Source organism: Balaenoptera musculus, chromosome 14, assembly GCF_009873245.2.
Source record: "Balaenoptera musculus isolate JJ_BM4_2016_0621 chromosome 14, mBalMus1.pri.v3, whole genome shotgun sequence".
NCBI classification, from domain to species: Eukaryota; Metazoa; Chordata; class Mammalia; order Artiodactyla; family Balaenopteridae; genus Balaenoptera; species Balaenoptera musculus.
In genome coordinates this window covers 76,631,230-76,654,291 of record NC_045798.1, presented here as the reverse complement: position 1 = coordinate 76,654,291, position 23,062 = coordinate 76,631,230, and positions in this window count along the sequence as shown.

Genomic DNA, 23,062 nt, shown 5'->3' with positions numbered 1-23,062 from the left:
TACTCATAACAACCCTATGAAGGAGGTATTATTATCATTATACTATTTTACAGATGGGAAAACTGAAACACAGGATGATTATAAATAACTTACCCAAGATCCCACAACTAGTATGAGACATTTTTTTTTTAACATTTTAAAAGGATAGTTTCCCCCCAAAACATTCTATCCTGGAACCTGCATAAGAGCATTTGTAGATTTTTGCTTCTGAAAACACAGTCACTGTACCTAAGCAGGTGATGTAAAAACTAGACTTCTTTGGTTGTGCATGTCTAATCAAGTATAAACACCATAAATATGTATACATGCTTTTGAAGTTGCCTACATCTGTGCAAATGGTGGTGTAGGGCACACTTGCACCAGATTCTTAACGTTCACCTTTGAGGCATATGTCAGCTGTCTTCCAAATGGTAAATGAAGCAAAAGGAGGAAGAGTTTCCTCCCTCATCTTTTTATCAGCATTAAAGGAAGGAAGGGAATATTGGCTATTTTCACGCACTTGAAGTTTTGTCAAGACCTGGAAGTCCAGAGGACACTTAGTGTAATGGGTTGAATTGTGGATCCTCCAAAAGATATGGCCACATCCTAACCCCTGGGACCTGTGAATGGGACCTTAAAAAGGGTCTTTGCGGATATAATTAAGTCAAGGATCTTGAAAAGAGATCATTCTGGATTATCGAGGTGCACCATAAATCCAATGGCGAGAGTCCTTATAAGAGACAGGAAAGGAGAAAGAAGGAGAAGAAGGCCTTGTAAAGATGGAGGCAGAGACTGAAGTGATGCTGCCGCAAGCCAAGGAATGGCTGGAGTCACCACAAGCTGGAAGAGGCAAGGAAGGAGCGAAAACATTGATCTGGGCCTTCTGGCCTCCAGAACTATGAGAGAATAAATTTCCATTGTTTTAAACCACCCAGTTTATGATAATTTGTTATGGCAGCCCTAGAAAGCTAACACATTTGGGGAGGTGAATTTTATAGACTCATCAGCCACTTTTTTGATAGAACCACAGCACTTGCATGGCTAAGTCATACAGTTGTTTTGTTTTTTTGGGGGTTTTCTCATATATCTTTTAATAAATTTATTTATTTATTTATTTATTTATTTTTGGCTGTGTTGGGTCTTCGTTGTTGAGCACAGGCTTTCTCTAGTTACGGTGAGCAGGGGCTACTCTTGGCGGTGCACTGGCTCTAGGCGTGCGGCCTTCAGTAGTTGTGGCACACGTGGTCAGTAGTTGTGGCTTGTGGGCTTTAGGGCACAGGCTCAGTAGTTGTGGTGCACGGGCTTAGTTGCTCCGAGGCATGTGGGATTTTCCCCGAGCAGGGCTCGAACCTGTGTCCCCTGCATTGGCAGGCGGACTCCTAACCACTAGGCCACCAGGGAAGTCCCTGTTTTTTTGTTTTCATGACTAGCAAAATTTTTTTTTAAATGCTTGATTGAAAGGCACACATAGTTTAGGGCATACAGCAGACAACGTGATAAAGGCTGCTCTCCTGTAGAGAAGCTACTACATCAGAGATCTATGGTGATAGGCACAAACGGTAAGCTATTTGGCCCTCTTAAATAGTAATATGAAAGGATCTTAGAGACACAATAGGCCAAGTGACCACCTCGAACATATGTATTCTAACATACACAGAACCCAAGTCCTATGTATAATTTTGGGGGGGCAGATCAGCAGGCTAGCCACAGGTTAGGAAGACTTGACATTGCTGAGTCAATTTCTACATTGGTGCAATATTGCCTTCTGCACCTTTCCTTTTCAGTAACCAACTCATATTCTGGGACAGCCTCAAGGGAGTAGCTCATTAAAATGGACACATAGAGCAAGGAGTGCTATGTTCTATTACTAACAGGAATCCAACTATCAGTGAAATCATTCTTAGATGAAATCCAATGACCACTTGCCCCCAAACCAAAAGGATACTCTCAAGTTAGTTTAAATATTATGTACAATCAAAAGTGATTGTTAGAGATGATCTCTCAGTGATGGAATCTATTTCATTACTTCCTGATCTATATCAAAACCAGCAAATGACTCAAGTAGAACCAGAAAGAAAATGGCATAGGACGTGAGAAACTATAGGAAATACTTAGAATACTGGTAGAGTTGCAAACACCTTCGGAGAAAAGCCTCCTTCTAACCATTTCACAGAACACACTTCTCTGCTCCACCTAAAGCTGACGAGTTTGCTAAAACTATGGGTGATTCAGGAAGCTGCCTATTTTCTTGTTTTCTGCCCATCTAAATAAAGTGAACTGCTCTGCTCTATCTGAAAGTCATACAGTTTACTGGGTCACAAGTTTGAGTATCACAAAATGCAAATATTAAAATATCAGCACATAAACCTGAAGGTGGAGTTAATTAACCTTTAATGTCAAGATTGCTGATGATTTGGTTTTTCTGGAACATTCCTGCCATATTTTTCTGGAAGTAGTGAAGAGATCCTGAGACTTTCCTTTTCCCTTCAATAGTTTTGGTATTTATGTGTCTGGATTCTGTTAAAAGCAGAAAGTTGAAAACTTGTCCTAAGTCTGGTTGTCCTTTAAAGCATGGCCTCAGGAGCATTCTTGAGAAGGGCCTCACCCTCCCTAACTCTGTGGCATCCATGACCTAATCCAGAATGTGAGAGGGAATTTTCCCACAGCAGCCCTGCACACGAGTCCGCTCAGCCTTGATCCAGATTTGGCGTACATCAGGGCCTGCCACCACAGGCCCCGTGACAGGGCACCATCACAGGAACATTCCCTGAACCTGAGAGGGACGCCTTCCAGTGGCATTTCCTCTGTTAAGCCATGAGTCTTGTGTAACGTTAACTGACATTCTGGTTTATAAGATCTTACCTCGTGTCAGTCTGATGGCTGCTGTTTTTACTGCTTCTGGGGTGTCGGAGGCCTGAGAGGGAGGAATAATGAGGTGAGGGCCTGTTAGCCATACCCTGGGTCTCTGCACTTGAGAGCTTGTGTGGCACGAGGTTCACTGGTTCCCTTATTTAGTCTGGTGGACCTGCTCCTCCAGGAGGCTGCTGACATCGGACAAAGCTGGCGGGGCCTGGATCCGGCTTGATGAGTTTGACCCAGTGCAGTGAACGCTTTGATGTGAGCTGCAGATGCACGTGACTCCTGTCAGTGCATAGATGGCCTTTAACAACAGGCCGGTCAGTACCTTCTCCTGCAAAGGACTCTGTTCTGCTCTCTCGTCCATTCCTAGTCACCCTCCCCACTCCCCAGGTTTTTTTTTGTTTGTTTGTTTTCTTGGCTGCATTGGGTCTTCGTTGCTGCACGCGGGCTTTCTCTAGTTGCGGCGAGTGGGGGCTACTCTTCGTTGCGGTGCGCGGGCTTCTCACTGCGGTGGCTTCTCTTGTTGCGGAGCACGGGCTCTAGGCGGGTGGGCTTCAGTAGCTGTGGCACGCGGGCTCTGTAGCTGTGGCTCGTGGGCTCTAGAGTGCAGGCTCAGGAGTTGTGGCGCACGGGCTTAGTTGCTCCGCGGCATGTGGGATCTTCCCGGACCAGGGCTCGAACCCGTGTCCCCTGCATTGGCAGGCGGATTCTTAACCACTGCGCCACCAGGGAAGTCCCCCAGTTTTTATTGTTGCTTTTCTGACTGGCAATTTGAAGTTACAGCCCTGCTCTTGAACATATCCTGGGGTGCAGTCGTCACCAGTACTAAACACCCCATTCCCTCCCTCATCAAATTTAACTTTGCTGATTGAGCCAGTTCTACTGGTTGCCAACAGAGCAAATGCGTTTTCCTTCAAGATAGAAAAGGAATTTCTCTTTCCTGCATTCATCCATCTACCCCATCATCCTTCCATCCTGCTCTCTCTGTCTCTCCCTTTAAAAAGCTTTACTTGAGCCCTTGCGCACCGGCTAGGAGGTTGGATTAGGGAAATTGAAATGGCTAGAGACCCTACACTGACTTGCAGTCACGTTCTCCTCAGGCTTTGTAGGTGGACAGAATAATTAGTGGGAGTATGAGGAAAAAAAGAAGAGAGTAGCTGAGATCCAAAGGGTTCTCTGGATCAGTTTACTCAAAAGGGGCAGAAAAAATGAAAAGTGGTATAAAGCCATCAGAAGAATGGAGCAGATTTTCTTCTCTCTGCAGTCCTTCTTGCTGTTCCCTTCCTGTCTCGGTCACAAATTGTGTTCTTGGAGGACAAAGACATTCATGCCCCTGAAAATGACTCTCAAAGCTGCCGCAGCCTCTGTGTTGACCCATCAGCAGCTTGTCCCTGTCTGTGAGGTGCCGGGACCTCTGTGGTCTGTGCCACTTTCCACGTGGAAAGATGACGGCACTCGTCTACTGATCCAGAGACAAGCATGTCGAACTGCTTTTTGGGAATCAGGATAGTGTTGCCGCCAACGAAGGCTCTTTTCCTTTCTTCCTCTGATGGTAACTTACTTGGGAAGCGAACCCAAAACCTTTGCCTTGTTAGCTCCACGTTTTAAGGAGCTAAGAAAACAGAATCAGGCAGTTGCTATAAAAGGGACATCTCTTACCTGAGAAATTCCAGCAACGTTAATCTTCATGAAAACGTTGATCAAAGTGGCATTTTGTTCAGAATTGTTATCCTTTATTGCACAATGCTTTTCAGTTTGAATGATTAGAATCACAATACCGAAAAGAAAGAGTAGAAACTTGTTTCTAAAAACTTTAAGAAGAAAATTCCCCAAGTTTTCCCAAGAAGACTATTTTTGCCTGCTACTACTACCGAAATAATGTCATTTCCTTCAACTAAAATATTTGTAAAGCTTTTTAATTTCTTTTTTTTTTTTTTTTACAGCAGATGGTCTAAATGGCCTAAGCCTGTCCCAACATGGTTTGCTGTATTTTCAGAGTTGCTCACAACTTAGAAGGATAAACATCTCAGGAGAACAAAGTCAGTGGAATCCCTCTGCTATATTGATGCTGCTTTGAGTCTCTGCTGTCACCACTGGCAAGGAGAGACTCCCCAGGAGAACCAGGTGTATAAGGGCGTGCAGCACCTACCACTGTCGGGCATACTTATCACAGCCATGGTTGTCATAATTGAGAGCGAGGGGAAGGAGCTGGAAGTGAATCTGACAGCCATTCAGTGGGATCTCGCTGTGAATTGTAGACTGTGGTACTGTTATTGAATGCAAGTCCGCGTGCCCGACGCACAGTGAGACCAAACAATACCGAAACATCGGAGTTCGGAGCAGAGAAAGGTTTGTTGCCGGGCTAAGCAAGGAGACGGGCGGCTCATGCTTCAAAAACCCTGAGCTCCTGGAAGGCTTTCAGCAAAGCCCTTTCACAGGAAGGGTGACGGAGAGAGGAGTGGTTAGTTGTTACAAACTACTTGGTGTCGGATCCTTTGTTCTTGCAACTGTCCGCGTAGGTCAGGTCACGATGTCCCTATAAACCTCCATCAAAACAAATGTTATGCTCTGTTCTGACAAGAGAGGGAAGGGGAGGCATTAAATTCCGTCTCCAAGCCTCCTTGCAGCTTTTCACACTTCACAAATCCCGTAAGCAAAGCGACTTCATGACCCCTCAGTTTACTTGTTCAAGGTCCCAAAGATTGACTTATGCCCTCCGAGGTCCAGGCCCCGGCTAAGAGGACGGGGTCTCTGCGGGGCCGGTCACCTGCCCGGGAGGGCTCGTCCAGCCCCGGGTCTGGGTCCTCCCGCCAGTGCCCGGTCTCTGCTGAGGAGGCAGCTCTCAGCGCGCGGCGCCCTCCGGGCCAGGCCCCCAGACCCCGCTCAGCCATCACTGAGGCAGCCAGGTGCCCGGGACCTGGCCGGCCCTCAGGCTCCTCAGGCCGCCCAAATGGGGCCGGCTCCTGCGGACTGCAACCGAGGGTGTCTGCCGCTGCCGGACCGCCGCGACGCTGACCACTGGCCCAGCACGACCTCCAACGGCCCCGCGCTCACGGCCCGGCGCTCACGGTCCCGCGCTCACGGCCCCACGCTCACGGCCCGGCGCTAACGGCTCCACGCTAACGGCCCCGCGCTAACGGTCACACGCTCACGATCCCGCGCTAACGGCCCCACGCTCACGGCCCGGCGCTAACGGTCACGCGCTCACGGTCACGCGCTCACGGCCCGGCGCTAACGGTCACGCGCTCACGGCCCGGCGCTAACGGTCATGCGCTAACGGTCTCACGCTAACGGTCTCACGCTAACGGCTGCGTGTCCGCCCCGCCTCTGTTACAGCAGTAGAAGCAGCCAGGCTGCAGGAGAGCACAGTTTCAGTGACAGTATTCGAATATAACAGATGCCATTGGAAAAAAGGTACATTTAAATAGAAATAAGTATTTATCATCTTATTGTTTTTTTAAAGCTTGTGCCTCAGGGGACCATTTCTCAGGCCACACTGATTTGCACACTCGCAGTAGTTATGGTTCCACATGGGTCTGTGAGGACAGCAGTGCCACCTCCTTCCTTCTTCTCTGGCAACTTCTGATGTGTCTGTCTAGTCTCCAGAGCACATTCACTGTGGCTCGTACGTCTTCTGACGAGAGTCACAGTAGCAGACCCAGAGCCATGAAGGCCCTTGGGATTCTCTGTATGAGGAAAGCATACTGGGTACACTTTGAAGTAACAACAGACATCAAATTTGATATAACTGTTAACTCAAGATATTTTTAAAGTAGATTATTCTCCAACTTGAAAGGTCTGGCTTTTTAAGAGGGGCGTGTAGGCTGCTATTTATTTTTGCCTTTGCGCCCCTATTGGTATAATTGGTCCTTGGTTAGTTCTTGGGGCCACAGAGTCGGTAGTAATCAGACACAGAATGAAACTTTTCACTTGCTTTTGAAATTCAAAAAGGGCTAAGATTGTTTAGGTGTGTACCATTCTTTAGATTTAATAATCCTGAGTCTTATTCAAATAGCTACTCAGACTTTTTTTTTCTGCCTACTTTTAAATTATCTATTGAAAAAGGATATAATAGCATTAACCTTCTCTTGTGATTTATTTCTCAATATTCACATTTCTGAAACCTAGAATACTCTTCCTTATTTCTAAGTATTCTGTGTAATTCTTGTTTTGCTTTGTTTTCTTGGCTGTGCCACACGGCATGTGGGATCTTAGCTGCCCGGCCAGGGATCAAACCCTTGCCCCTCTGTGTAATTCTTTTTTTTTTTTTAAATTTAATTTAATTTAATTTATTTTATTTTTGGCTGCATTGGGTCTTCGTTGCTACGCATGGGCTTTCTCTAGTTGTGGTGAGCAGGGGCTACTCTTCGTTGTGGTGCGTGGGCTTCTCATTGCAGTGACTTCTCTTGTTGCAGAGCACGGGTTCTAGGCACGTGGGCTCAGTAGTTGTGGCTCGCGGGCTCTAGAGCACAGGCTCAGTAGTTGTGATGCACGGGCTTAGTTGCTCTGCGGCATGTGGGATCTTCCTGGACCAGGGCTCGAACCCGTGTCCCCTGCATTGGCAGGAGGATTCTTAACCACTGTGCCATCAGGGAAGTCCCACAGTTGTAATTTTGAAGTAGGCCTTGTTGGGACAATTATCATTAACTTGGAAGGGTTTAAGATGCATGGTTAGCAATAATCTAGGTAAAAGACTAACTGAACTTGAATTCAACAAGGACAGTGGCAGGAATTATATTTGAAATCTTTTGCAGGCTTGTTCAATTGACTGGGTGTAGGGACTGTGGGATGGAGCGGTCACACACAGATGGTAGATATTTCTGCTTGGATGTCCAGTGGATGTGGGTACCTTGGCTTAGTTAAAAAAAAACTGGAGGAGGAGGGCATTTAAGGGCAAGATGATGAATTTTCTTCCTGATCTGTTCAATGTAAGATACCCAAATGCAATCCTGGGGGACTGTCCCTTGGAAGTTTGCCTAATCAAGTCTTAGAGACAAGTCCTGGGCCAAATACAGGTACATATGGGAGTTCAGGACACATAAGACCTTTTGTGAACTAGTCCCCAACTATGTTTCCAGTTTTACCTCTTGTTACTCATCTCTCACTGTGTTTTTCCAGGCCTACTCAACTACATGCAGCTGACCCCTCTCTTGCTCTGGTCTTTACATATACCCTTCACTGTGCCTGAAACACTGTTTTTCTGGAAATGGAAAGAAACAAAGCAAAACAAAACAAACAAAAGGAAACAAAATAACTCTCTCTCAGTAGGGAAATAATCAATATACTGGCTTACTTATATAGTGGAGCTCAATTCAGTAGTTAAAACTAATGGATTAGATCTACATTTATCAACATGAATAGATCACAAAAACCTAATATTGACTGAAAATAAGCAAGTTAAACTGTATATGTGTGGTATGATACCATTTTTATGTATCATGTACCATACATATGTAGTAAATACACATATCAGTAGAAGAACTGACAACTTTATGATGTTGAATCTTCTCATCCATGGACATGATGTGTCCCTCCATTTATTCAGGCCATTTTTATGCCCTTCAATAGAGAGATACTAGTTTTGCATAGAAATCTTGTGCAATTTTATTAACACCCATTCTCAATCTTTTTTCTACTCAGCCATCCTAGACTCAGATCAATGTTTCTTCCTCAGGGAAGTTTTCTCCCACCTGTACCCACTAGGGTGGGTGAGGTTTCCCATATCATCTTTCAGAATGGAGACTGTGTCTTATTCATTGTGACATTTCCAGTGCTCGGCCAGGGTCTGGCACATAGTCAGGTCCTAGGCCACATTGGATCATAAGCTTACAGGTGATAGTTGAAGCCAGGGGATGCATGTGAAAGTCATTATGAAGACAATAATATAACCAGCAATGCGCTCAGCCCATGGCCTGTTACCAGGAAGAAGTCTGTGATAACCCACAAAAAATGAAACTCCTAGAGCAATGGGTGGTAAATAAGCACCGTATGCTTGTGGACCAAGTGTGGTAGTTCTACAAGTTCAGGCTGACAGCCATGTGTAGCCCTAGTGAATGTAAATCTTAAATGGGAAAAGAATAATTCCAAGCGCTTAAAAAGTGGAGGAGGCAATGATTTCTGCATGTGCATGGATCAAATTGAACTGTTCCACTGAATGTGCACAAACGATGCCCTTCCGGCCAGCAAACACAGCCACCAGCTGTTTCTATTTCAGTCTTCAACTTGATGTCTCCCACTTCCAGCCTCCCCACTCTACCAGACCAGCTGGAGGTCCTCCGGGTGCCTTTATGAATCATCCTTTCCCAAGGGAAGCAGGAGTTGGCTCTGCTTTCTCTGTTTGCTCTCAGTGGTTCCTCTGTTCTTGACTTCATCCCCTAAGCCCTTTACTTCCCAGATGGGTCAGAGTCAGTCCCTTGAGCTTTGAGCTATTCCCAGAGGCTCTGACTACTCATCTTTCAAAGTGGGAAGGAATAAAATGGGGAAATAGGCTAAATTCTTGTGGCAGATACTACTGTTGGCTGACCCAACAACAATTATCTTAGACTTTTTACTAACTAAACCTCAGTTTTGTTCTGGAAAGCCCTCTAAAACCTTGACTTCAACCTCTGTGGTCAGATTTGGCCAAGTGAAATAGTCTGGCCAATGAGATGTAAGAGCACGTTTTCTGGTGAGGCTTTGGGGAACATTCTTTATAAAGGGGCTGACTCAGTAGGTCATGTTTTTGCGTTTTCCTTTCTCCTTTCCTGAAATGCAGAAGCGCTGCCTGGAGGTATAGGAGACTTCTTACAAACACGGGGTTGCAGGCCAGGCACAGTCCTAGAACGAAAGAGCAGGCAGCTGGAAGTAGGGTGGACTCAATATATGCAAAGCCCTGCTTTATTCAAGCCACTGTTTAGTTGGTTTTCCTGTTATTTTCAATATAGTGCAAACCTAGGTGGTACTACCTTAAGTGTGAAACTGAGATAAATATTTGTTTCTGTCCATTGGAGAAGTGATAAACTCTCCAGCATAATAGGTGGTATTTAAGCAAAGGCCAGAAGGTCATTACTCAGGGATGTCTAAGGGGATTCCTGCAGGAGGTGATGAGTTGAATTTGGCAGAAAAACACAATGTTAATTTATAAAGAAAATCATTTGAGATAAAGGTGGCTTCTGGCACGTCAAAGTGAAATTCTAATTACCGCAAAATAAAATTTCTTTATTAGCACTTAAGGAAGCTACAATTCTATGTGTATCACATTAATACATATAGAGTAAAACAAAGATGGTGGATATGATAATGATAACTAATCTTTATTTAATACTTACTGCATGCCAGACTCTGGTCTAAGCACCTTCTCCTTTCATCATCACATCAACTCTTTAAAGTTGATATTAATCCCCATTTTAAATGAGAGGAAACTGAGGCACAGAAGATTTAAGAAACTTGCTCAGGTCATAGAGCTGTTAAGTGGTACAAAGTAGACCAGTACTTAACTCTGTTGATCTCAAAATCTGCCATAATCTTTCTATAGGAGTAGTCAGATCTCAATTAACTCACCAAAAAAAAAAAAAAATTTATGTTGTGAAATGTAACACTGTTCTTTAGGATTCTCAGGGATGCAGAGTCCATTCACAAAAAATAATTGAAATTGTTTATATTAATAAGCAATTCATACTCTATGTATATAAATTAACTACAATAACGTATTGCCTATAAGTAGAAAAACACAGGCAAGCAATACCCCAAAATACCAATAATAATAGCAGTTATTTCCATTTAGTGGGATTAGAGATGGTTTGATTTTCTTTTATAACATTTTCATATTTTTCAATTTTTCCATAATAATTTAATTACAGTATTGTTTCTGTTATTAAAAAAATATTAGAGAAAAATTGTATACTGACACAATCTCCAAATGCTGATTGAAAACTGTACAAATGACAGCTGTCTTCAGTCCTGCTGAGTCCTTGTGACCCATTCAGTGGCTCAGCTGTCCTGCAAAGCCGAGTTTTAGGGTGAAAATTCTGTTTCTGGCTGTCAGGGTCATTTCCACATTTAACCTCCTAGTGGGGAAGGACTTCTTAGATCTGATCCTCCATCTTCTGGGGTGTGAAACAGCAAAACCACTTCTCCGTGTTGCCCTTTAGGGGCATCAAAGGCCAATGTGAGGAAGGTCACACAAGGATGGGGGAAAGCACTTTCCTTGGGCAGCTCGTGAGAATGTCAGAGACACAGGCACTAGGGAGTCAATGTCATTGTTAGGTCAAGGAGCGAAAGACTATCTGTGTGGATTTGGGATCAATGACTGATGCCAGGAGGCATGTGGGGAATTAGGGTGGCATTGGGGCTCAGCTCTTGTCAAGAAGTAAGCTTTGGAGAAATGTCCTGAGGTGGGGGAATGATGCTGGGGTACTAGGTTTCTGGATGGACTCAAGGGCAGCGAGGTCATCCAGCATGCTCCACCAAGGACCTGGAAGTGGTAAGGCTCCTGGTCCTGTACCAAAGAAACCCCCACGAAGGCAGAGTCTGGCAGAGAAGTGGTAAAGAGACTCTTGGCTGCAGCATTTTATTTTATTTTAATTAATTATTTATTTATTTGGCTGCACAGGGTCTTAGTTGCAGCACGCGGGGTCTTCGTTGCTGCGTGCGGGATCTTTTTAGTTGCGGCAGGCTGGGTGTGGCATGCGAGTTCTTAGTTGCTGGCATGTGGGATCTAGTTCCCTGACCGGGGATCGAACCCAGGCCCCCTGCATTGGGAGTGCGGAGTCTTAGCTACTGGACCACCAGGGGGGTCACAGCTGCAGCATTTTAAATGGACTCGGTTGCAACTGGTTTGGAGTTGCGGGCACCAGAAGGAAGAAAGCTGCAGTGGGTCATGAGGTGAACTGTGCTTATAGATTGAGCAGGGAATCTTGAGTCCCTGAAACTTTCCCTTCCCCTGCCAGTGCGATGTTGGCAGATGTTGGCCATGAGATGATCCTGGTCAAACAAACAAACAAATATTGTGTCCATTAATCCACAAGCTCAATTCTCCCATCCTTAGCACCTGCTGCTACCACAGTCCAAGGCAAGGCTCACACTGTCTTCCTTTCCTCCGCCTCTCCTCCCTCTCTAGGCTCTGATTGTTCTGAGACTTTGCTTATTCTTCTTTAAGTCTGTCTAGCTCTTAGTTTTTTTTTTAAAACATCTTTATTGAAGTATAATTGCCTTACAATGGTGTGTTAGCTTCTGCTTTATAACAAAGTGAATCAGTTATACATATACAATATGTTCCCATTTCTCTTCCCTCTTGCATCTCCCTCCCTCCCACCCTCCCCATCCCACCCTTCTAGGTGGTCACAAAGCACCGTAGCTCTTAGTTTTAATCACATTTTGCATTTCCTTGGAACAACTCTGACTTTGAAAAAAGACAGTGAGAGGCATAGGGCCGAGTTGAGAAATGTGAAAGGAAAACTGTCAGAATTTGGCAAAAGCCAGGACCTGGTGAGAGACAGGTGAGTTAAAATGATCTGGAGGTTTTCCTATTAGAAGATGAATAGCCGGGACCCTTGGTAGCTCCATATTGTCATCAGTGGTTTTGCTTCTTACTGTGTTTTGACCTTAGGAGCACACAGGGTTCATTCATAGTTACAGGGAGGAAATATGGTCTATGGGCACAAATGCTGGGAGATGACAAGGGGTTTGGCCTTCTGGAAAGTCCTCTCCTGAACTTTTCATACAGATGGATGAATTTCTTATACACGCACACACAAAGTGAAATTTCTCAATATTACAGGTGGCAATATTTTAGGAGTAAATAACAAAACTCATATTTATATGGCTTGATTTAAAGCATCAGAGTGTTTTCCCACTTTCAGAGTCAGGCATTCATTTCTAAAATGGGTAATGTAAAGAACAAAAGCTGACTGGTGTTGGACCTCCAGCATCCTGCCATATTGTGCTATTTCAGCTGATGGAGCGAACTTGTTCACAGGACATCCTAGAAGGTCTGCTTTGAAACAAGGGCCCTTATTATGGTTGTCCAGGTGGGAGGGAGAAGGATACTATAGGATTGACCTTCCTCAGTAATAGGCCACAGGATGTCGAAGACTTTAGGATTGCAATAGCCATAGAGATTATCCAATACCGTGCATAGCCTTTCAGTTTCTTCTCTTCTCCAGAGATCCTCCTTCAGCCACCCACTCTCATGGTCAAGCAACTCTTGACCAATCACTGAAAGGTAAAGGTGTAGGAAAACCTGAATCCCTTGCCTTGAGTCAGAGCACTTCTGAAGTGTTACCTATACTGCCCAGTTTCCCTATGGGATCAGGGAGAAACTGCCCTCTGTGGGATTTTGCCTGAGATCACACTATTGTTTGCTTTCCTCCCCTTCCTGTTCTGCCTCCTGCACAACCTTACTGTCTCCCAAGGCACTAAATGCAGTGCTTTCCCAAGGTGCTGTGCTGGTTTCCCAAGGTACTTTTACAGTAATCCCTGTCTTCAGGGCTATTTTGGGAACTCCATCCTAAGGCTACATTGATCATCAACAGCTGCGAACATCAAAAAACAAGAAACAACTAGTTGGTAAGTGCCTCTAACACCACCAGTTGAAGTATTCTTGACAAAAAGTGTCAAACAAGAATCTTATCCAGCTTCTAGATCCAACTATCAATGAAGAGGAAATACAGAAGACAGGAAGACATGATAAACACATGACGCCATAGGGATGTGGTTGGAAAAATGCAGACTGAGGGAAATACTATAGGGCAAATAACCTGATTCCCTAAATAAATAATTTGCAAGAAAAAAGAGATAGGAAATCTATATGTTAAAAAAACTTTAAGAAGCATATCAATCACAACTTTATTTTAAAATATAAAAATAAAAATAAATATACAGCATCTCATGAGATAGAAATTTGAACCCAATATCTGATACAAGGGAATAATTATTAATTTTTTTGAAGTATGATAATGTCATTTTTTTAAAGAATCCTTATATTTTAGAAATACATTTTGATATTTTTATAGATGATGTGTTGTGCTATATAGAATTTCTTCAACTCAGTCCAGGAAGGAGGAAAGCAGGAAAAATATTGCTGAAACAAGGTTGACCATGAATCAATAATTATTGAAACTGGAGGATGGGTTCATGGGAATTTATTATACTAGTTTGTCTACTTTTGTACATGTTTGAGTGTTTCCATATTACAAAGTTTTAAATTTTCCCCTTTTGTCAGATGATATTGGAATGTTAGAATGGCTTTAAGCATTTTGATGACTATAAGTGTTTTAGAGATGGAGGTAAGAATGGGTTGAGTTGGAGATACCTTTAGTTTGGGTTTTGTGGGATATATTTATGTGTTTTGTTGTAGTTTATTTTGTGTACAATTGAGTTATTTCTATTCCTCTGGAGTAGGAATGGCTTTGAGAAATAACTTCTACTGCCTAGTGTGCTAATGTAACTGGCATCAAGACAAAAGGTGCTGCTTAGAAATTGAATCACGGTATCAATGAATCTGTCCTCTGGTATACAGCATCAGAAGTGTGTGAGAGTGAAAGAGAAACAAAGTTTGAAAAGCAGTCTGTGGAAAATTATTCTTATCATCAAATGTATAAAATAGTATGCTCTTTTTGTGAAATTCAGTTCTTTGATACCTTATCAACATAGAAGTTCTCTCTTATCAAGAATATAAGAGAATGCAATAATACATGTACTGTATATTTTAAATTTAAAAAAAAAAGAATTGTTTGAAATCAGATTTAGCAGATTCTTTTGTTTGTGGAGTTCAAATTTCTACCAGGACTATAAACAGCAAGGAAGTCTGTGTGTGAAGACACCGATTTTATGCATTTTTTGCATATAAGTGAAAAATAATTTAAAAACTGAGATCAATCATGCTAGAAGGAAGATTGTTTATTTTTCCATTTTCTCTAAAGAAAATAATAATAGAAGATAATTGTAATATGAAGAATTGATCAAAAAGTATGCAGCCAAAAAATGTAGGGATGAAAGTATTATAGGGATGTATCAGGCAGTTAAATAATTTAAAATATTATGTTATTCATGGTATTTGCCAGCTTTTAAAAATTTTAACTTGAGATGATCCCTTTTCACATTCTAAATGTATATTCATTTTTATATTTATTTTTGAACTGTAATTTCGTATTCTTTTTCTTTAAAATCACCCCCCTCCCGCCAATTGTCTAAGCTTCAGGTGCAACAGTGGCCAGCCCTGCTTAGTTTCCTTCACTGATTCCTCTTTTCCTCTCTGATTTCCAAACTTTGGAGTGCCCCAGGGCTCAGTTCTTAGACTCTTCCCTGTCTGAATTCACTCCCTGGGTACAGGTAGTCAGGGTTTAACTAGGGAAACAGGACCACAATGAGTATTACAGAATGAGATTTGTTGTTGGAATAAGACCTTCTATGATTGTGGAAAAAGCTGGGGAAGGAAGGTTCTGAAAGAGGGATTGAAGAGATCAGAGTAGAGTTTCTAACCAGCCCTCCTGAAGCAAGAGTTGGAGCTTCCGAAGACACATCCTGCTGCTCCGGTGGGACAGCCACAGAGAGACGGAGAGTCTATGGAAGCTGTTGCCGCTGAGTCTGGTGGACCTGGGGCTGCTCTTGCCAACAGGGCCAACGGCTGGGAAGAGGAGCTGGGTGCAGAGTGGGGAGAGAGGGTCCAGCTGGAATCCACCAGCACCTCGGTGTCTGCCTCTTTCAACATCTAACCGAACACCCCTCCACCTTCCAGTTTCATTCATATTGCCTTTTTGGTCAACACTCATCTGGAACCATATAAGGAGAGAGATTCTGGAATACATAATTTCATTTTAGCTGAGTGAACGCAATTCAAAACCACCTGCTAGGTAATCTCACTTTGTCTCATGGCTTTAACTTCCACCCGTGTTCTGATGACTCAAAAATTTATAAACCCTCTCTGGCCTTTTTGAAATCAGATTTATGTCTAACTTGCTACTTAAATCACCATTTGGATAATTAATAGGCTTTTCAAACTTATATCCCCAAACTGAGCTACTTGTCTTCTCCCTGAACCTGTTCTTTCCAGAATCTTTCTCTGTGGAAGAGTGTAGGTGCTCCTGCCAAAAATCTTAGGATTACCCTTTATTCTTCTCTCTTCCAACCAACAACTAATCTATCAGAAAATCCACTGGCCATGGCTTCGAAAAATATCCCTGATCTGCTACTTTTGTAGTAGGCTGAAAAATTTCTCCCTCAAAAGGTTTATATCTTAATCCCTAGGCTCTGTGAATATTACCTGATATGATTAAAAAGAGGAAAGAGGAGTCTTTGCATATGTGATTAAGTTAAGGACCTTGGGATGGGAAGGTTATCTGGATTACCCAGGTGATACTGAAATACACGTGTATCCTTATAATGGGGAGGCAGAGGGAGATTTGGGATCTCCCACAGAGAAGAGGACATGAAGATGGAGCAGAGAGAGATTGGAAGATGCTGGCCTTAAAGATTGTAATGATGTGGCCACATGTCAAACAGTAGGGCAGCCACCAGAAGCTGTAAGAGGTGAAAATGGAGTCTGGAGGATGCACAGCCTTGCTGACACCTAGATTTTAGCCCAGTGGGACTGATTTTGGATTTCTGGCCTCCAGAACTGAGAGGCAATACATTTCTGTTGTCTTAAGCACGAAGTCTGTGGTAATTCATTATAGTAGCCACCGGAAACCAATACAACTTTTGGCCGTTTCCTCTAGGACAACCCTGTCTCCCAGCACCGCCATCTCTTGCCTGGATTATTGCAGTACCTTCCTGTCTAACTGATCTCCCTGCTTCTGTCCTTGCCCCACTCTCAGCACAGCAGCCAGAGTGAACCTTCAAAAATAAGTCAGGTCCTGTCACTCCTTTTTCAAAACCCTTCAGTTGAGTCCCATCTCCTATGGAGTAAAATACACAATTCTCATGCTAGACAACAGAGCTCTATTTAATTTGGCCCCTTTGTACCTGCCTGACTTTACCTCCTACACTCCACTTTCATTACATTAGCTTCCTTGGTGTTCCTCAGGCACACCACATGTATCTCTGCCTCAGGACCTTTGCACTTGCTCTTCCATCTGCTTGGATTGACCTCCCCCACCCCCACCCACCCACACCATAGCCACATGGCTTACTTCTTTACCTGAGAGATGAGACCTTCTCTGACTACTCTTTTCAAAATACCAGCCCTACAACCTCACTCACTTGTGTGTTGCAATCATTTTCACTTCTTACTTTCTCAACAGTACCAAGTAAATTCTGACGTACATATTCTAGCTTAGTTGTTTAATTGTCTACCCTCCCTCATTAAAATGTAAGCTCTGTGAAGGCAGGGATATCTGGAGTTTTTTCCCACTGTTGTATGCCCAATGCCTAGCAAGGACTATGACACATAAAGAATGCTGAATAATATTTGTTGAAGGGATAAATTGTTCAGGAGTGCCAAGTTAGTTTTATATTACAAACATTTCACTCCATTAAAAGGTCATGCATTGAGTTGTAAGCAGCAATCACCCCACTCCTTCCTTGGTTTCATTAACATTCTCTGGAGAGAGTATGCTTCCACTTTTCCAAATGTCACTCTGGTCAGCAACTGAACCACATCTTGGGTTCAGTTGTAATGTAAATAATGGGACTATCATGCATTCCAGGAAAAGAAGCTGCCTCTCCATTTCTGTGTTTTCCCCATTCCCCAACTTTAAACTGAAGAAAGGGATCAAGTGGGAACTTGGTATGCTTTACAGGGCTTTTCCCATCCAACAGTCTTTGATTCTGGCTGTGTGTTGAATAAGCAGTGTCCGTCTCACTCATCCCCCCAGCTCCGTATCTCTCTCTCCTAATTCTTCCCCCGGCAGCCACTTCCTGTCATAGCAACCGTTTCAAAATTAAACTACAGTTCTAAAACAAACGAAGCACAGGCATGAAGTGGGAAGTGAATCAGAAGCCTATGGGAACAGTTTTGTTTGAAAGCACGATCAGCATTCTTTGCAAACAAGCTGTGGCCATATGTGGTAGGGTGGGCCTAGGAGGAGTTTTTAACACAGAAGTGATAAACTGTGATAAAGTCTGAGTTATAGAGAGAAAGCTCACTAATGATTGGTTTGTTAGTAAGAAGGGTTACCTTGAATGGAGTTTCTCTCTACAGAGAAAAGATAATTCTATGTCTTTTTTTTTAAAATCAAAAGATTGCTAAGGGGTAGCGTGTGATGAGTAAAACAATTCTTACCGGCGACTAAGGACAACTGGTTGGAACTTGTTTCTTGGCTAAAACCTAGGTCACCTGAATTCAAACTTATTGGTATACCAACAGAAGTTATTTTTAGAACCAGATCTATTGCCTCTAGGCGCTCATCCTAAAGGAAGAGAGGAAAGAGACAGAAGAGTTGTGTGTGTGTGTGTGTGTGTGTCTATGTGTGTTCCTTTTATTGACTGATTCATTTAATACAAATTTATTGAGTTCTGACCAAAGCCATGCACAGTGCTCAAGCCCTGGATATTTGTGAGCAATAATCCTGAGTATTAGATGGTAAGCAGAAATCATCACAGTTCCTGCCTTCATGGAGCTTGCAGTCCAGGGGGAATATAGCCAGTAATCAAATGGTCACACAGACAAGTGAAAAGTAACAACTGTAGTTTGTGCTCTCAAAGAGAGCAATAGCGTAGATTCTGTGAGAGACTGTGATGGGGACGCCTGACCTAGTCTGGGGGGTCAGGAAAGGCTTCCCCAAGGTGACGATTGATTTGCAGCTGGGAGATGAGTCTTCTAAAAGAGAGGAAAATGTGGTGCACAGACGGTGTTCAGGGCAGAAGGGGCAATGTGTGCAGTGGGCCCTGAGCCAGCAGGGTTGCAGTGCATTCAAGGAACCGAAAATGGTATGAAGAAGCAATGCATCTGGAGCTTAATGGTGAGAAGTCAAGAGACAGGAAAAAGAGGTAGGAAGGGTCATGACCACCCCGTGCCTTATAGATTACATTAAGGATTTTGATCTTACACTTAAGGAGAAGCCATTGGAAAGGGAGTCGGGGCAGTTAATCAAGAGCATGGCCCCAGTGCTGTCTGTGGTACTGGCTTACAGAGAATGTGCTGTAGGAAGTAGAAGTGATAAAAGTTGGTTATGCTGGATCAATCCTTCATTTGACAAATGTTATGAGTGACACTGTGTGGCAAGCACTGTTCTAGGTTCTAGGATACAAAAGATGAACCAGAAAGTTACTGATCTCCCCTCAAAAGGCTTAAAGTCTAGGATGCAACATGCATTACAAAGACAGTCGCCTGAATAAATAGTAAATTGAAGCTGACATAATGCAACAAAAGAATAGCGTAAGATGCTTTGAGATCAAATAGCAGGGGTCCTAGTCTTGGGTGGAAGTGGTAGGGGAACCTCAGGGAATGTTTCCTCTAAATACAAATGTCCATCCGTTGGTATCCTCTGGGGACTGGTTCCAGGACCCCCCACAGACACCAAAATCCATCAGGCTTAATATTTGCATATACTATGCACATCCTCCCACATACTTTAAATCATCTCTAGATCACTTATAATACCTAATACAATGTAAATGCTATGTAAATTGTTGCTGGTGTGTGGCAACTTCAAGTTTGCTTTTTGGAACCTTCTGGAATTTTTTTTCTGAATATTTCTGATCTATGGTTGGTTGAATCTGAGAATGTGGAACCCGTGAACATGGAGGGCCGATTGTATTTAGTGGTAGGATTATTGGAAAGCTACTGGGACTTTCAATTAATCTTTTATTTTCTACCCCCAATCCCTCTTTCATTAGGTGACCTTGACTTTCATGCTTTCTCCCTCTGAATATAAATTTCAGTGAGTGGGTAGCTGGGCACCAGTGTTTCTGGCAGAAACACAAAAGCCCACTTATTCTGAGCGCCATGTCTGTGAGACATACGTGGTAGTAAATGAAACAATAAACTATCAGATCACTGGGCAGCTCTGATTTTGTTCTGTCTCTATATAATCCACCAGGAGGGTAGTAGTATTGATATTTCTAAATGACATCTTTTGTCTTACTAAACCAATTACTTCTAACATGTTACAGTTCATCACCTCAAAATATTTTTTTCCCAATCAGTTGAAGATAGAAAATCCATAAGCAGTTTATCAGTGTGTGATGCTGTTTGCATTTCAGTGCTGTCACCAATTTGGATTTTCATCGTTCTTTGGACTCTTAGCCCAACCTCTTCACAAATTAACGTGTTTGTGTGAAAACAAGCAGCAATTCCTGTTTATGTATGTAGCCTAGAAACCAGCCAGAGCGTACTTTCCAGAAACTCTGGGTGTGGTTGGTTGTTCCTCAAGATAAGACTCAATATTGTTGTTCTTCTGAATTGACCTAGTCCTTTACTGAAAACACACTAGCCCTGTGCCTACCATGGAACTACATGTGATAATCCACAAAGAGCTTTTGTAGTAGGGGTTTGGATTCTATCTGAATCACTTAACCCTATACATCTGTTTAATATACTTGATAATTCTGATTGAATTCCATCCCAATCACTTGGTATATATCTCGGGCAATTTACTTAAGTTCTTCAAGTTTCCCTTTTTGCTTCAGTAGAGTAGGAATAATTATATCTGCTCTGCCACTTTGGTCTCGTTGTGAAATTAAATGAGAAAATATTTGTAAGTATACTTTGTAAACTGTAGATCAATATTTATATGTAGGATGCCATTATTATACGTGGTAGAATTGCATCATTGACCCCAATTCCTCACCCCTTCCTGTAACTATGCCCTTTGCCATGTGACTTAGCAAGTCCTGTTCTAAAAAGGGAGGGTGTATTTCCTTGCCTCTTGACTATTGTGCAAATATGTTACTTGCTCTGACCAATAGAATGAGGCAAGAGTGACAGCTGGCAGTTCTGAACTTAGGTCTTAAGAAGCTGGTATGTTTCTGCTTGCTCTTGTGTGCTCTGCCAATTGCTATGAGAAGAACACGTCTCTGGTCCCAGGCAGAGGACGGGGGACACGCAGAGCAGAGCCACTCCAGTCCAGCTGCCTTAGCGGGGCCCAGCCTAGACCAGCTGACCCCCAGCTGACTTACAGATACGTGGGTAAGTTCAGCCCAGGTCAGCAGAGCACCCAGACAAACCATGTGAACTAAATAAATGTGTATTGTTAGGTGGCACAGAGGTTTTGCTGTAGTTTGTTATGCAGAATTATTGTAGTAATGGATGACTGATATATCATTCATCAACCATACACCTATCCAGCTAATTAAGCATCCATTGGTTCACTAAGACTATCGTATCTTCCAGTACAAAGACAAGAGATTTCAGTTCTGAATGGACTTTTCCTTCTCTCCCTATGCTCCTTTATGCTTGTCCTCCCTTGGCCCAATTTTCAAAAGTAAATATGAAATTTTCTGTACAGCACCCCAAGTTATCTGAATAAAAGTCTCAATAGAAATCTAACAAATAATGTTTTAGTGAAAATGTTTAGTTCTAGCTGCTATGAAGATGAGGAATCTATTAGGATCACATGCATTCATTATTGCTTAATTTATAGACTAGATTTTTCATATCTATAAGTATATGCAAAAGACAGAAACAGTCTATGAAATTTCACTAAGAGCCTTAGTGTCACCCAGCTTTGGACAATTCTAAGCTAAGAATTCAATATAGCACATACATATTGAATACATACCACATGTAAGGCATAGTATAATGTCCTGAGAAAATAGAAATGAACAAGACATAGTAGCTCTCTCTTAATGATCTGGTAAGGGAAATGAAATGCAAACTACTCATGATACTGTATCTCATCAGTTCTGTAACACAAATGTTTTTTGTGCTTTTTCACATGTTGAAGTCAAGATGGTGTTCCATAGTTTAGTTGTTAGTGTTTTTCTTTCTTTGTGGTATATAGAATAATGATGCAGATTATAAGTGATAGCAGCTTAGAGACAAGAAAATACAGAAGTAAGAGCAGCATATACACCATGTCATAGGATCAAAAAACAAGGGGATTACTTCTCTCTGACAATATAGGGGAAGATTTCATGGAGAAAGAAGCATTTATATTAAGATGCCAAAAATATGTAGGATTTCAGTAAGACTAAGTGAGACCACTGTGGGTCAATTGGTTCCTAAGTTTTTTATCACCAAGGCACACTTTTATCACCCATCGCCTCCCCCAACCCATGTTGTTTTCAAAAAGATTTTGTCATTATAAAATTTGCACTTATCAAGAGGTACTTTACTTCTGGATTTGATAGCAAAAGCCATGCATTATTGGTAATCAAAGTTCCTAATCAGAGAAGATAATCAGTATTCCCATACTGAGTGAGCATTTTTTTTGGCCAAAAGCCAAAGCACTTAATATTTTAGTTAGCCTATGAAGTTATTATTTCAGGTAACTCTTTAATTTCTGTTAAGATTTTTGAAATATTGGCAAGAATTAATCCTAGATGGGAACATCATTCTACATGAAAATACATCATAAGAAAATATGAGACGTGGGCCCACAGGCTGTGACCCTTAATATGGTTTGCCTAGTGCTTTGGGCAAATGAGGAAATATGAGGGGAGACGAGACAGGAATTATGAGAGGACCAGCTCACAGAGAGTCTTGAATGTCATACTTAGGAATTTAGACTTTCATTGAACCATCACTGAAGAAATCATTAGATTTAATATAGAAGGACTAATAGTAGAATTAGGTTACCAAAAAAGAAAAAAAGAAGAAGAAGAACTCATATATATCATAGGCAAAAGAAGCAAAACCTGGGTGACTAAATTTCCACCAAAAGAACACAGACATGCCACAGCTTGTATGCTCATCTACAGTGGAATAGCTGCCAACAAGCCAAGTTTGGAAGGAATGTGTAAGCGTCATCATTCATTCTGTATTTCTTACATGAGGGTTCCAAGCAAGGTATTAAGTAATAGCAAGAGCTTGAATTCCTGAGTCAGACCTAGATTCATGTCTGGCTCTACTACATTTTAGTTCTGTGGCCTTATGCATGTTACTAAAGATCTTTGACCTTCAATTTTCTTATTTATCAATGGGGAAAATAATATTATCAACATTAGAAGATATTTGTAAGGATGACAGAGTTTTTCTAAGTTGTCTGGTGCATAATTAACAGGAATTAATACTTAGTTTCTTTTAGATTGGCTTGGAAATCCAAAAGTCAAGAGATCTGTGGTGGTATAGAACAATAAATTCAGTCTTCTCTCTTCTCATTATCACATAAGATGCCAAACTGGCTGGTAATCAAGACCCTAAGGA